This window comes from Chenopodium album, chromosome 12 (genome assembly GCF_948465745.1).
Source record: "Chenopodium album chromosome 12, dcCheAlbu1.1, whole genome shotgun sequence".
In the NCBI taxonomy this organism is placed as follows: domain Eukaryota; kingdom Viridiplantae; phylum Streptophyta; class Magnoliopsida; order Caryophyllales; family Amaranthaceae; genus Chenopodium; species Chenopodium album.
The window spans coordinates 32,002,005-32,014,091 of NC_137845.1; the positions used below are offsets into that span (position 1 = coordinate 32,002,005).

A 12,087-nucleotide genomic window follows, 5' to 3' on the forward strand; every position below is an offset into this window, starting at 1 on the left:
TCCTTAACCAGGGTCCAATAATTGTGCAGTTGGATGAGTCTTGAAAAGACCTTTCCAACGATATATTATAAGCCCAATTCCGAGTTATAATGAGAAAGTTATGGTAAAAATGCTAAACTAGGCCTAAAACGAGTTTTATGTGCGAACCAATGATCATGTGGAGGTTCCATTAATCTTAATTATATTCCTAAACCAATTAGGATTAATTAGAAGATTGTATACGTTTCTAAAAGATCTTAATTATCCTTTTTGAAAAGATTAGATTAAAGAATTTGAAATTGAATAAAACTCCTCTTTTTGAAAATCCTAATTCTATTCGAAATGAAAGACGTTCAAAGACAGTCAGATATTATTTTTGTGCCTCATAATTTTTATCAAAATCTTAGATGGTTGGGTAGCTCTTGAAATTATCTTTCCAATGATATATTATAATATTAATTCTGAGCTATAACGAAAAAGATATGAAAGAAATACGAAACTCTATCCAAAACTGACACCCTTCCACTATTTCGGTCATATCTTTTATTCCAACGACATATTATATGCCTTATTTCAACTTCCGTATCAAAAGTTATGATAAAAACAAAATCCACAAAAAACTGTCTTATCGCGTCGCGACAGTGTCTGTTGCGTCGCGACAGAACTAGTTCTATCGTTTACGTTCGTTTTTCTCTATGAATAGGGTCGATATTCTCCGTTTTCAATCACCAACAATCATCAACAATCATCATCTATTCTATTTCTCTCTCCAAGCTAAAGCTTATTCTTTCTTTCTCTCTTTCTAAGGCTAGACTTTTCAAAAACACCATTCCTCATTCACGAGACTTAGACAACACATAGCCATGCTCGAAGATGCCTTAGACCTCGACGTGAAAGGTTGATAGTTCTGAGGGTTTGGTCCCAAATCTAATTTCAACTAATATAATTTTGATTGTTTGATTTAATATTTCCTTGAATTTACTAACGTGTGTATTGTTTTGATAGAAAGAGGTACGAGGCATCAAAGTAAGTAATTAGATTACTTCTTAATTATTCTTTTGATATAGAAATCATTCTTAGATTATTTTATTAATTCCTGGTATCATGTTAGGATGTTTTTATTGCTTCCTAGTGTCATGTGAGGGCTAAAGCTTTGGTTTTTAATGTTTAGTGACATGCTAGGGTTTGTTATTAATCATATTAGTGTAATGCCTAGGATCTTGATAATATTATTATGCTTTGATGACATTATTATTATGATGATGATGATTTGTTGTATCAATATTGTTATTATGTTGCCTGATATTATTGTTATTGCTTGATCACGCCCTCTCTTGTAGGTTTAAAAGGAAATTGTACTTGAAATCACGCTTAATAAGATAATTAATAAATTTATATAGGCTAATATGATTTTAATTCAAGTGACCGCCAATAATAGATATGTTTGTGCATTAATAATCAATCAACATAGATTAAACAGGTTTAGGATTAATTTAATGATTGTATGTTAATCGGAAAACTCACATGAATATGAGAAGAACAAAGTAGAGGCCTATTTAGGGCGGGTTCAATCTCTTTTAGGTTGGATTTGTACCATCATCCCCGAATATCCAGTCTTGGTTCAGGACCACTATGGAGTTAGCGAACTCTTGGATCGTGAAGAGGTGTAACCTTCAACCTGTGGACGGTTTACAAGTTCCTAAAACTTATTGGCGACTTTTTTGCTCTAGCTTCCTTCCCTTTGGACGCTACCATACTTAAGTGTATGATCATAGTGGGGCTTAAGTGTGAGATTCTTGAAATATTCCCTAATGTTTTTAGCAACTTCATTGGGGAGGATTTCTATTTTAATTCCTAAATTTCATTTTGGCTATAATTTAGAATGAGTTGATGAGAAATGAAACGTTCTAAGTATTCATATGCGTAATTTTGATTGACATTAATGGAATAAACATAAAAAGGTTTGCATTTGAAAAAGAATCCGTAATGCGTTAAAAACATATGATTTTTACACGTAGGAAATTTAGGACTTATCTTTCACAACTAGAATCGAAAAAATGCTGCGAAAATTCAGAAAATTTTGAGAACACAGAAAGCTGCTGAGGCATGTAGGAACTGTCGTTGAGAAAGCAGTGCCCATCGGAGTGCGATGGCCTTGTCGCGATGCGATAAGTTTATCGCACCGCGACAGGGTCATCTCATCGCGATGGTCCCTGTTTACTCGCGACAAGTTCTTCCAATATCGAGCCAGAAATCTGCCTTCTTGCTTCAACCGATTCTAGCACTATTTGGCCGATTTTACTTCCTGATTGAGTTTTTCCTTTTTTTCTGAACCCATATGTGTTCTACATATGGCCATAACCCTCTAGGAATTCACGCTCCATCTACCCAATCGAACGCTCATTACAACGAAGGGTACATCCGAGTTTGTGAGTTTACCAAACCATGAAAGCAAGTTTAACTTGCGGGGTCCCATCCATACGCGCCAAGCCTTCCAAAGGTAAGGCTTCCATGTGATGCATCTGGACTCATAACCATGGACCCTATTTTGAATACCTTAATCCTTGAACTTTAGAGAACTAGAGCCATGGTTAGGTTATGTAGACACCCAAATGTGTCTCCCCAAAACCAAACCCAGTGATGAATGCCTTTCGCGTCGAATCATAATCGAATGAGGTGAAAGTGTGGGAAGTCTAATGCTGTGGTTAGTTTTTATTTTAAAAATCTTTCTTTCTGTTTTCAAAAACCTGCTCTATTTTATGAAAATAGCCAATCCAGTTTAGTTTGGTCTATGATAAGGGTCCAATAATGTTGTAGTTGGATTAGGCTCGAAAAAGCTTTCCAACGACATATTATAAGCCCAATTCCGATGAATAATGAGGAAATTATGGCCAAAATACTAAACTAGGCCCGGTTTGGTTCTTATATGCGGCCCAATGATCTAGACGAGGACCTATTATGAATTATCATTCCTAATGCAATTAGGATTGATTATAGTCTTCTAGAATCTTCTAGGAGGTTCTTTTGAATCCTAAGGGGATTAGGATTGATAATTATGTTTTATGAGTTTTATTTGGAATAAAAGAAGTGTTTTAAATGAAATTATGATTTTACTCTTCGTACGGATTTTACGACTTGATTTTATCGAAAAATAGATTCCGCGTTGGAAACTCGTGGAAAACCTTCTGCATCGCCAAATGACAGTTTCGTCGCCTGGCGACGAAACTTATCGCATGGCGACAGAAGCGTGTTTTATTCCTTTTCGAACTCTGATTCTTTTCTATCAATTCCAGACTATTTTCTTATAAATAGGGTCCTTGGACCTCCGTTTTCAAGGATCAACTCTCAATCAACAATCATCATCTCTCTCTCTTTTTTCTGTTTAAAAGCTAGAAGCTTTCTCTCTCTCTATTCTTTTCTAAACCGTCCCTCTCACAATTCCTCATACATTAGCACTAGACACACCTAGCCAAGTTCAAAGTTGCCTTCGCCCTAGACGTGAAAGGTTTGATATTTCTGAGGGTTTGGTCCCAAATCTCTATTTCAATTATTTAATTTAATTGTTTGATTTTATTATTTTCCTTGAAGTTACTAACGCGTGTATTTTGTTATTAGAAAGAGGCACGAGACATCAAAGTATGTAGTCTTATTGCTCTATTCTTGTAGAAAGCATGTTTATTATTTATTAATTCCTAGCATCATGTTAGGATGTTATTATTGCTTTCTAGTATCATGTTTAGGGTGCTTCCTATGCTTTCTAATATCATATCAATATCATGCTAGTATCATGTTAGGGCTAAAGCTTTGATCTTTAATGCTTAGTGACATGCTAGGGTTTGTTATTAATTTTGTAAGTATCATGCCTAGGATCTTGCTAATAATATTATGCCTTAACATGATTATTTTAATTATGATTGTTATTATGATTTATAATTATCATGTTGCTTGATGCTTATTCATTGTTATTGCTTAATCACGCCCTCTCTTGCAGGTTTAAAGGGAATATGTACTTGTAATCACGCTTAATAAGTTAATTAATAATCTTGTTTATGTTAATATGATTATAATTCAAGTGATCGCCAATAATAGTTTTGTTTGTGCATTAATATTCAACCAACATAGGTAAACAGGTTTAGGGTTAATCTATTGAATGCATGTTAGTCAGAAAGCGCACATGAATACGAGAAGAATAAAGTAAGGCCTATTTTATTAGGGCAGGTTCAATCTCTTTTAGGTTGGATTTGTACCTTCATCCCCGAACTTTTAGTCTTGGTTCCAGACCTATTGGAGTTGACGATCTCATGGATCGTTAAGGGGTGTAACCTTCACCCTGTGAACGGTTTACAAGTTCCTAAAACTTGTTGGCGACTCTTTTGCTCTAGCTTCCTTCCCTTTGGACGCCACCATGTTTAAGTGTATGATCACAGTGGGGTTCAAGTTTTGGGTAATGCTTGAAATATTCCCTACAGGTTGCAAACTCATCCCATCATGTGTGACTATTTGACTTCTCGTGCATTTTTTACTTGTGCATAGCGTGTATGTGTTTACGCTAACCGTTTGTTTTGACTTGTGTTTATAAATAAGTCTTAATAAACTAACCAATGACTAAAAGATTTTGCTTAATTAATTAATTAATTAATTTGAACTCATAAATATGCCTAAAATCTAGTCATAGTTCCTTTGAGTCAACCAGAATTTTTATTCCCATATACTGCACAAGCGTTAACTTATTTTGGTCATAACTGGAGTTCTAGAAAGAATTACGTGTCGTGCAATCTATTAATCTGTAGCCCCGGATTTTATCTTTCATTTGACGTTGGTTTCGTCTAATTCGGAGTCACATATAAAAAGTTATGATCAAAATACCACAACTTGTCTAGCTTAGTGTATATGCATGAGGTCTTAACTTAGTCTTTGTTCGAATCTGGTCATATAGTCTAGTCACATGGTCATGAACGAGTCTTGAACATATCACTTACACTCACAAGTTTCCACGCACTTCGTGCATACTTTTTCACACCATGACCATGTCTTAGGTCCAAGCATGAGTCGTCCTTTCCGTCATTTGAGTTGGGGGTCCACTCTATTCCTAAATTCTTCTACATCTCTCCATCTACATCATCTTTCTACTCTCCAAACGCTTTGCTCATACATATCATTCCCATCATACTCCATGATCCTTCCTCATATATGCATGTTGAATCGAGTTTGAGTCAAATGATTAACAATAAGTATCCATGACTTCCTTTTCTACAGCACTTGGTCAAGGAGAGAGGGGCGATTAATCAAGGACAACACTTTCGTTCAATTTCTACTCTTCGATAAACCCATTTGACACAAAAAAAAGTTCGTACTAATGGCTTCCCAACAAGAAGTTGATGAGTTGAGGCAAAACATGAACAATCTAACTAAGATATTGAAGACTCTCGTTCTTCAAGTCAACGGATCCTAGTTAGCAACAACAGATTGAGCGTATGGAAGAAATCCTGAGTAAAATTTCCAACGACTATAAGTATCAAGGAATTAGCTCGCAAGGGGTCTTAGTGGACAAGGAACTTCTTCCACAGAAGTTCAATGCCAATGACATCCCTAAGTTCAAGCCTACCAACAACCCTTATTTTCATTTAAGAGCTTTCGAGACTAAAAATGAATATTAAGGTAATTGACAAAAAAGTCTTCCCTTCATTATTTTCACTATCTCTTGGAACCGTTTGTCAACAATGGTTTTTCCCCCCTAGACAAGGAGAAGATCTCTACTTGGGATTCCATTACAAACGCTTTCATTGATAGGTACAAGTGCAACATTCAAGTTGAAACTAACCATAGGGAACTTGAGATGCTAAAGCAAAAGGAAAACGAAGGGTTCACCTCTTTCTTCAATAGGTGGAGGGTTCTACTAAGATGGTCGAGGTCCCTACTGAAAAAGAATCTATAAGGATGTTCATTAAGAATCTCCAAGACAAATATCAAAAGCACTTGAAATATCAATGCAATTTCAATATTTTCAAGGCCGTCTATAACATAGGCATTGATATTGAAGACGACCTTGCAAGACAAAAAGCTACTAACAATAATAACAACAGTGGCTAGAAAAGAAAGAAGAACGACAATCCTTCTTCTTCGGAAAACACCTACTCTAGTAACCATGTTAGTATCTTTGACCTTAATGAAGTCTTTGTAATCCCCCATGATTTTGTAATTATTATAACTATATTTTATTATTAATTATATGATTATTTTACAATAAATATATATTTTTATAAATATTTTGAAAATATTAAATTAATTTTAAGTTATTTAGTCATTAATAACTATTGTCAATAGAAATTCTACCCGTACAACTTAAGAGCCTAGTCCAAATCACCTGAAAGCCCAACTTTAAATCTTATTTCTAAACTTTGGCATGTATTTGGGCCTAAACAAGTCATCCTTATTATATTTGGATTAGGAAATCCCAAAACCCACTTCTTATTATTTATACCCACCTACAATATTTTCCCTTTTCACTCAAAACCTCACGTAAGTTGCTGCTACTACTTTGCCTTGTTTTCACGACTTCACAAAAAAAAAAAAAAAAAAACTGCTTGCTGCCCGGTGACACCAGCCACCACCAATGCCGCCTCCACTGCTCCAGCGTCCACCGCGACCTTCCCCTCGATAGCAGTTCGCCCTCTCTCCTTTCTCCCTCTCGTTTTCTCTTCTTTTGTTAATTCAACCCAAGTTTAAATCTTTATCAATTTTATTATTTAATTGTTATTATTATGCTTTAATTATATATATGAATTACAAAATATTATAAATTTATGAGTTTTATTACATTTAATTTATTGAATAAAATTTCAGATTTGGTTTAATTAAAAATTAAGGGTTTAAATCTTGGTTTTCATGATTTTAGGGCTTAAAAACGTTTTAGTCAAGTTACTTAAATATATAGTGATTATGTTATGTCAAAATTATATTTTTGATGGTTAAAACTAATTTTCAGATTTTAGGTTATTGTTTTTAAAGCCTCTAAATGCATTGAATTGGTGATTTTTTGTGTTTAAAGCCTACTAACTTAATATATAATGTAAGTAGTTTCAAAGATTTCTATAAATTTAAGATTTCATGTATAAAGTAAATTTTTAGATTTTAAGGTTTTTATGAAGGAAACTTAAAGAACTTCCTGTAATTTCATGTATAAGGGTGTATTTTAAGGTTTTTATGAAGGAAACTTAAAGAACTATATATAAGATTTTGATTTTAATTAAAGGGAAGGTTTTAAAGTGTTGTTTAATTGGATTTTGATGTTTTTAAAGTAACTTAGTATTGCTGTAAATTTAATTGCTTGGGTATTGATTGAATTATTGTTGTTTGGTTTAGGAGAGGACTTTATAAAAGGTAATTTCTTGTTAGTAAAGTGGCATACCAATTCATTTACTCAAGGTAAGTACAAGGATACGAAAACCTTGAGTTTAGGAGCATGTTTAAGGACTTAGAAAACTTAGAATCATGTTAGGAACGTGTGGATTGGTTGAAATTGTATGGTATTAATTGTGATTAATGCTTGATTTGATGGTTGGTTTTGATTCAAGTATGAGGATTGTGTATTAATTTATCTTGTAAGTATTATTCATGCGTTAATTTGCAAGATGAGCTTAGAGGCAAAGGTACGTGAATACGTGGAATGAATTATTTTATTACTCGTTCACGATTAATGAGATAGAATGAGTAAAGGAAGAGTTTAAGTCTTATAAGACGAGGTTAAGGTATTAGGGTGCTTTATGCACTAATACACCGAGGTAGTTAAAGGAAAAATTAATAAATATTGCTTGTCACTAATAAATCAAGAATTGAATTGGAAACTTGGTTTACTTTATTGAATTGATATTGGATTGATTGGGTATTGCTTTGCATACGAGTCATCACCAAGTCTAAACTTGTAAATCACGTAAAGTGCAAGATGGATGAGCATTAAAACTCTAGATTTGTGCACATCTAGAGTAATGACAATCAGGGGTTGGGGTACACGGGGTATTAGCCGTGCACTTTTCTAGAGGCCGTCTGATCTATGAGTCTCCTGTTTCAAATACTTTTCAAAAACAAGAAGTTAGATGAGATCTCACACTATCTATGGTCACGGAGTCGCGCCCGTGGGCATTGGATGTTATTGATGTCTCCGAAAGGAGGCATGAGGATTTTCTTTTATTGATGTTCCAAATGGAGCATGGGATGGACAACCTTGTCTATTGCTTAATCCAATAAATAAAATAAAATGATTTACCTATTATTAATTAGTGAAGTCTTAGTAGTGTAAACAGTTGAGTCATGTGTTTGAGTCTATAACTAAATTGTACTTGATGATTGATTATTAATAGCATGCTAGGAATTTCTTATTATATTTCGTAGCTTGTATGTATTCAGAGTTGCTGATTGCGTGCTTTTGTGTGTCTTTCTTTGGTCATGGCCTTCGCATTTTCAATGACCCTGTAATGATCTAATTTTTACAATTGTAATATTGGGGAGAAGATCACTCACATGTTTACACATGATCAGAACTTGCATAAAAGTAATGGGATTTTGAGTGAAGTGTTGGTTACCATTCACAGTTTATTCTATTTCTTACATTTGAATTTATTTAAACTCTGGTTGTTTTATTTACCACTTTTATTGGGTTCTGAATAAGGGCCTTAATGGTTTCAACTTGTAAGACTTAATTTGGTTATGTTTGTTGGTTTTGAAACTTATTTATAATTGAGTTAGCTTTTCCGCTGCTAAATTCTGAATTAGCCTTAACGTTTGAACACGTGGCGGTAGCACGTCAGTAATTCTCTTGCATTTTATTAAAGGTATTTACAGGTTTAAAGAGAGAATTGTTGGGGTTTTACATTCTTAGCCACGGGTAATTAAAGACCTAAAAAGCAACTGAGGAAAGAATTCACCCCTATTGGGATGAACTACGATACTGCTTTCGATTGACTCCATGCCAAGGAACTCATCACTCCCATTGGACCTCTTCAAGATCCAGCACCTAAAAATAGATCACCCAACTAGGATTCTAACTCTCATTGCAAGTACCATCAAGGTAGGGGACATACTACCGAGAGTTGTTGGAAGCTAAAAGAGGCCATCTCATATTTGATCGATAATAACAAGCTTCCCATACCTCCAGCGGACAAGAAGACCGAGTGATGATAAAGCTGATGAGTGTCATTTATGGCACTCATTTAGCTTATTTTAGGATGATTTTTCTTTACTTTTGCATCTCTTTTATTTCCTTTTCTATAGTTTTACTTGTATTTTCTCTATTTCCCGTTTTCATTAGTTGCTTTCTTATTTTCTTGCTTTTCTTAGTTCATTTTGCATTTTCTTCTTTACTTGTTTGCTTTTCTTTGATTCTAGGAAGTTGGTGATGTTCGAGAAGCTCATTGGCGTTCTCTCGGGGTATTCAAGGCCAAAGATGTATGGGGGCGCGCCTCTCCTCCTCCTGTTTCTGTACCCATTTTGTTGCGGCCGCAATTAGGAGTGAGAGGCCGCGCCTTTTGAGGTCTTTTTTTGACGTCTAACTAACTTCTTCTTAGTTAGTTTTACTATATATAGATTTCCTTCATTTCTAGAGAGAGAATAATCCTTGTTTTAGAATAAAATTGATTTTGATTAGAATTTTAGAGAGAGATGCTCTTGATTTTGTGATATTGTTCTTGGATTTTAGAGAGAGAAACTTGATGTTTGATGATTGTGATATTGAAATCTTCATTCCTCTTTGATATTGATCAAAGTTTTGTAAGAATCCCTTCCTTTTCAATGCAATTTTATGTTTGATTTTGATATATTGTTGAATTTCTATTGTTTAGCTTGATTTTGATTGTTGATATTTGGATTACAATGTTGATGATGAGATTGATGATTACTTTTGTTATGCTTTTCAATTTTACCATGAGTAGTGAGTAGTTCGTTTGCTAGGGATGTGATGAAGCATGTATTGGTGATAATCTATAGCTAATTTGGGGTTTTTGATTGATTTGTTGATGTTGTTAAATTGGTTGATGAAATTTGTGCATGTGTTTGATTTGAAGATGAGTAGCTAACCTTGATGGTCATGCTAGATTGCATAATAGCTTTCAATGACACGAACAATCGATTTGGATGCTATTATTATCGATTGATCTTGATTTGCAATATCCTTTGAAGTCATTTATAGAGACATCTTTCTTGACCCTAGGAAATAGCTTCTTGAGTGATTTTGATTGCAAATTTCGTTTTCCCTCGCATTGCTTAATTGATCAAATTCCTTCGAATTAGCAAGTTTATCATTGGTGCATGTGGATCCTAAATTCCCTAGTGTTTTGATAATTGATTTTCATTTGTTGATTGAATTGATTTCGATAGCATAGACCAACCCATTCCTTTTAATATTTCGGAATAGCTTAGCTTAGACTTTAGCATAATCACCTTCCCTTGGGTTCGACCTGGACTTGCCTCTATACCTAGGGTTCGGTTTAGTTTTATAAATTTTGTTTTGACCGGGAAATCTAGTTTTCAATGACCTAGGTTCATCCTCTCATGTCAAAAATGGCGCCGTTGCCGGGGAAGGCATGGTGAATGCTATTGTTGATTGAGTCTATTCCATCTTATTTGAAAAATACAAAAAGATTTTCTTTCTTTTAGGCTACATTTGTAGCCGTGCTATTGATATTTTACTTTGAGTTTTTGTATGCGTAGGGCACAAGATCGAAATTTAGTGCCATTTGATCCGGAAATTGAGAGGACCATAACAGGGATAAGGGTTGCCAATCGTTCCTCAAGTCTAAGTCCCCCAAGAGAGGAAATCCCTCAAGAAGAAGAAGAAGAAGAACGAGAAAGCATGGGTGCTCATCCGAGAGTAGCATTGAAAGAGTTGGGAACTCCCGGAGCTTATAGGTTTGAAAGTGGGATTGCTACTCCTACGACACCGGAAAATGATTTTGAGATAAGACCGGTGATGATCACATTGATAGAGAGGCGTCAATATAGTGGTGCAAAGCATAAGAGTCCCCTTAATCATCTTAAGGAATTTGAGAAGTATTGCAATACAATTAAGGTGAACGGGGTTTCTCAAGAGTTTATTTGACTTAAAATTTTCCCTTTATTTCTTATTCGACGTGCCTTAGAATGGTTAGACAAGGAGGTGAAGCCAAACTTTCTGAGAACATGGGATGAAGTGACTGAGGAGTTTCTATCTCAGTTCTATCCACAAAAGAAGACGGCCGAAGCAAGAGCTCTCATTCAAAGCTTCAAGCAAAAGCCGAATGAAAGTCTTTATGAGGCATGGGAAAGGTATAAGGAGTACCAAAGAGAGTTCCCACACCATGGGATTCCTACCTATCAAATCATCCAAATCTTCTATGGAGGTTTAAGTCCTCAAGCAAAGTCTTGTTTGGATGCTAGTGCCGGAGGCCCTATCATGAACAAAACGGAGGATGAAGTGGTGAACTTAATTGAGGATGTGGTGAGATATCACATGGATTGGAAAGAAGGTGAGAGAGACTCGACAAGAAAAAGTGGTTCAACGGTTTATTCAATCAACCATCTCAATGCCATCAACAATTTGTCCTCACAAATCTCAAACTTGGGGAAGGAGATGACCTCTATTAAGGCAAAGCTTGAGAGTGCTTCTTCACAAGCACCAATTCTTCCCTCCCACAATAATGGGAGAGGTACATCTTTTAACTCTCCTCCTCCTTCAACTTCGAATAATATGCGAAATGGATGTGTATTTTGTGATGTATGTGGGTCATATGACCATGATTCTTCTAATTGTCCTCATGCATTTGAGAGTTGTGATGATGTTGATAATAATGATTGTGTGCAAGTGAATTTTGTTTCAAATAACAACAATGGACAAAGATTTGATGGTCCAAGAAACTTTGGGAATAGAAATGCTCACCAACAAGGGAATTTTGATAATTATAACAATGGTGGTAATAGAAACCAAGGAAAACAAAATTTCCGAAGGAACTATAATAATCAAGGCTATAATAATAAAAAACAAGGCCAAGGGCATGGAAACCAAAGCCAAGGTCAATGCTATGGTAATCAATACCAAAACAATGGCCAAAATCAAAACTAGGGTAATTGGAGCAACCAAAA

The 12,087-nt window shown here is 35.0% G+C and overlaps 1 pseudogene; it reads right to left on the bottom strand.

The window, feature by feature from the left end:
• Window positions 1-11,215: 11,215 nt before the first annotated feature.
• Window positions 11,216-11,313, bottom strand: LOC145573550 (small nucleolar RNA R71; annotated as a pseudogene).
• Window positions 11,314-12,087: the final 774 nt, after the last annotated feature.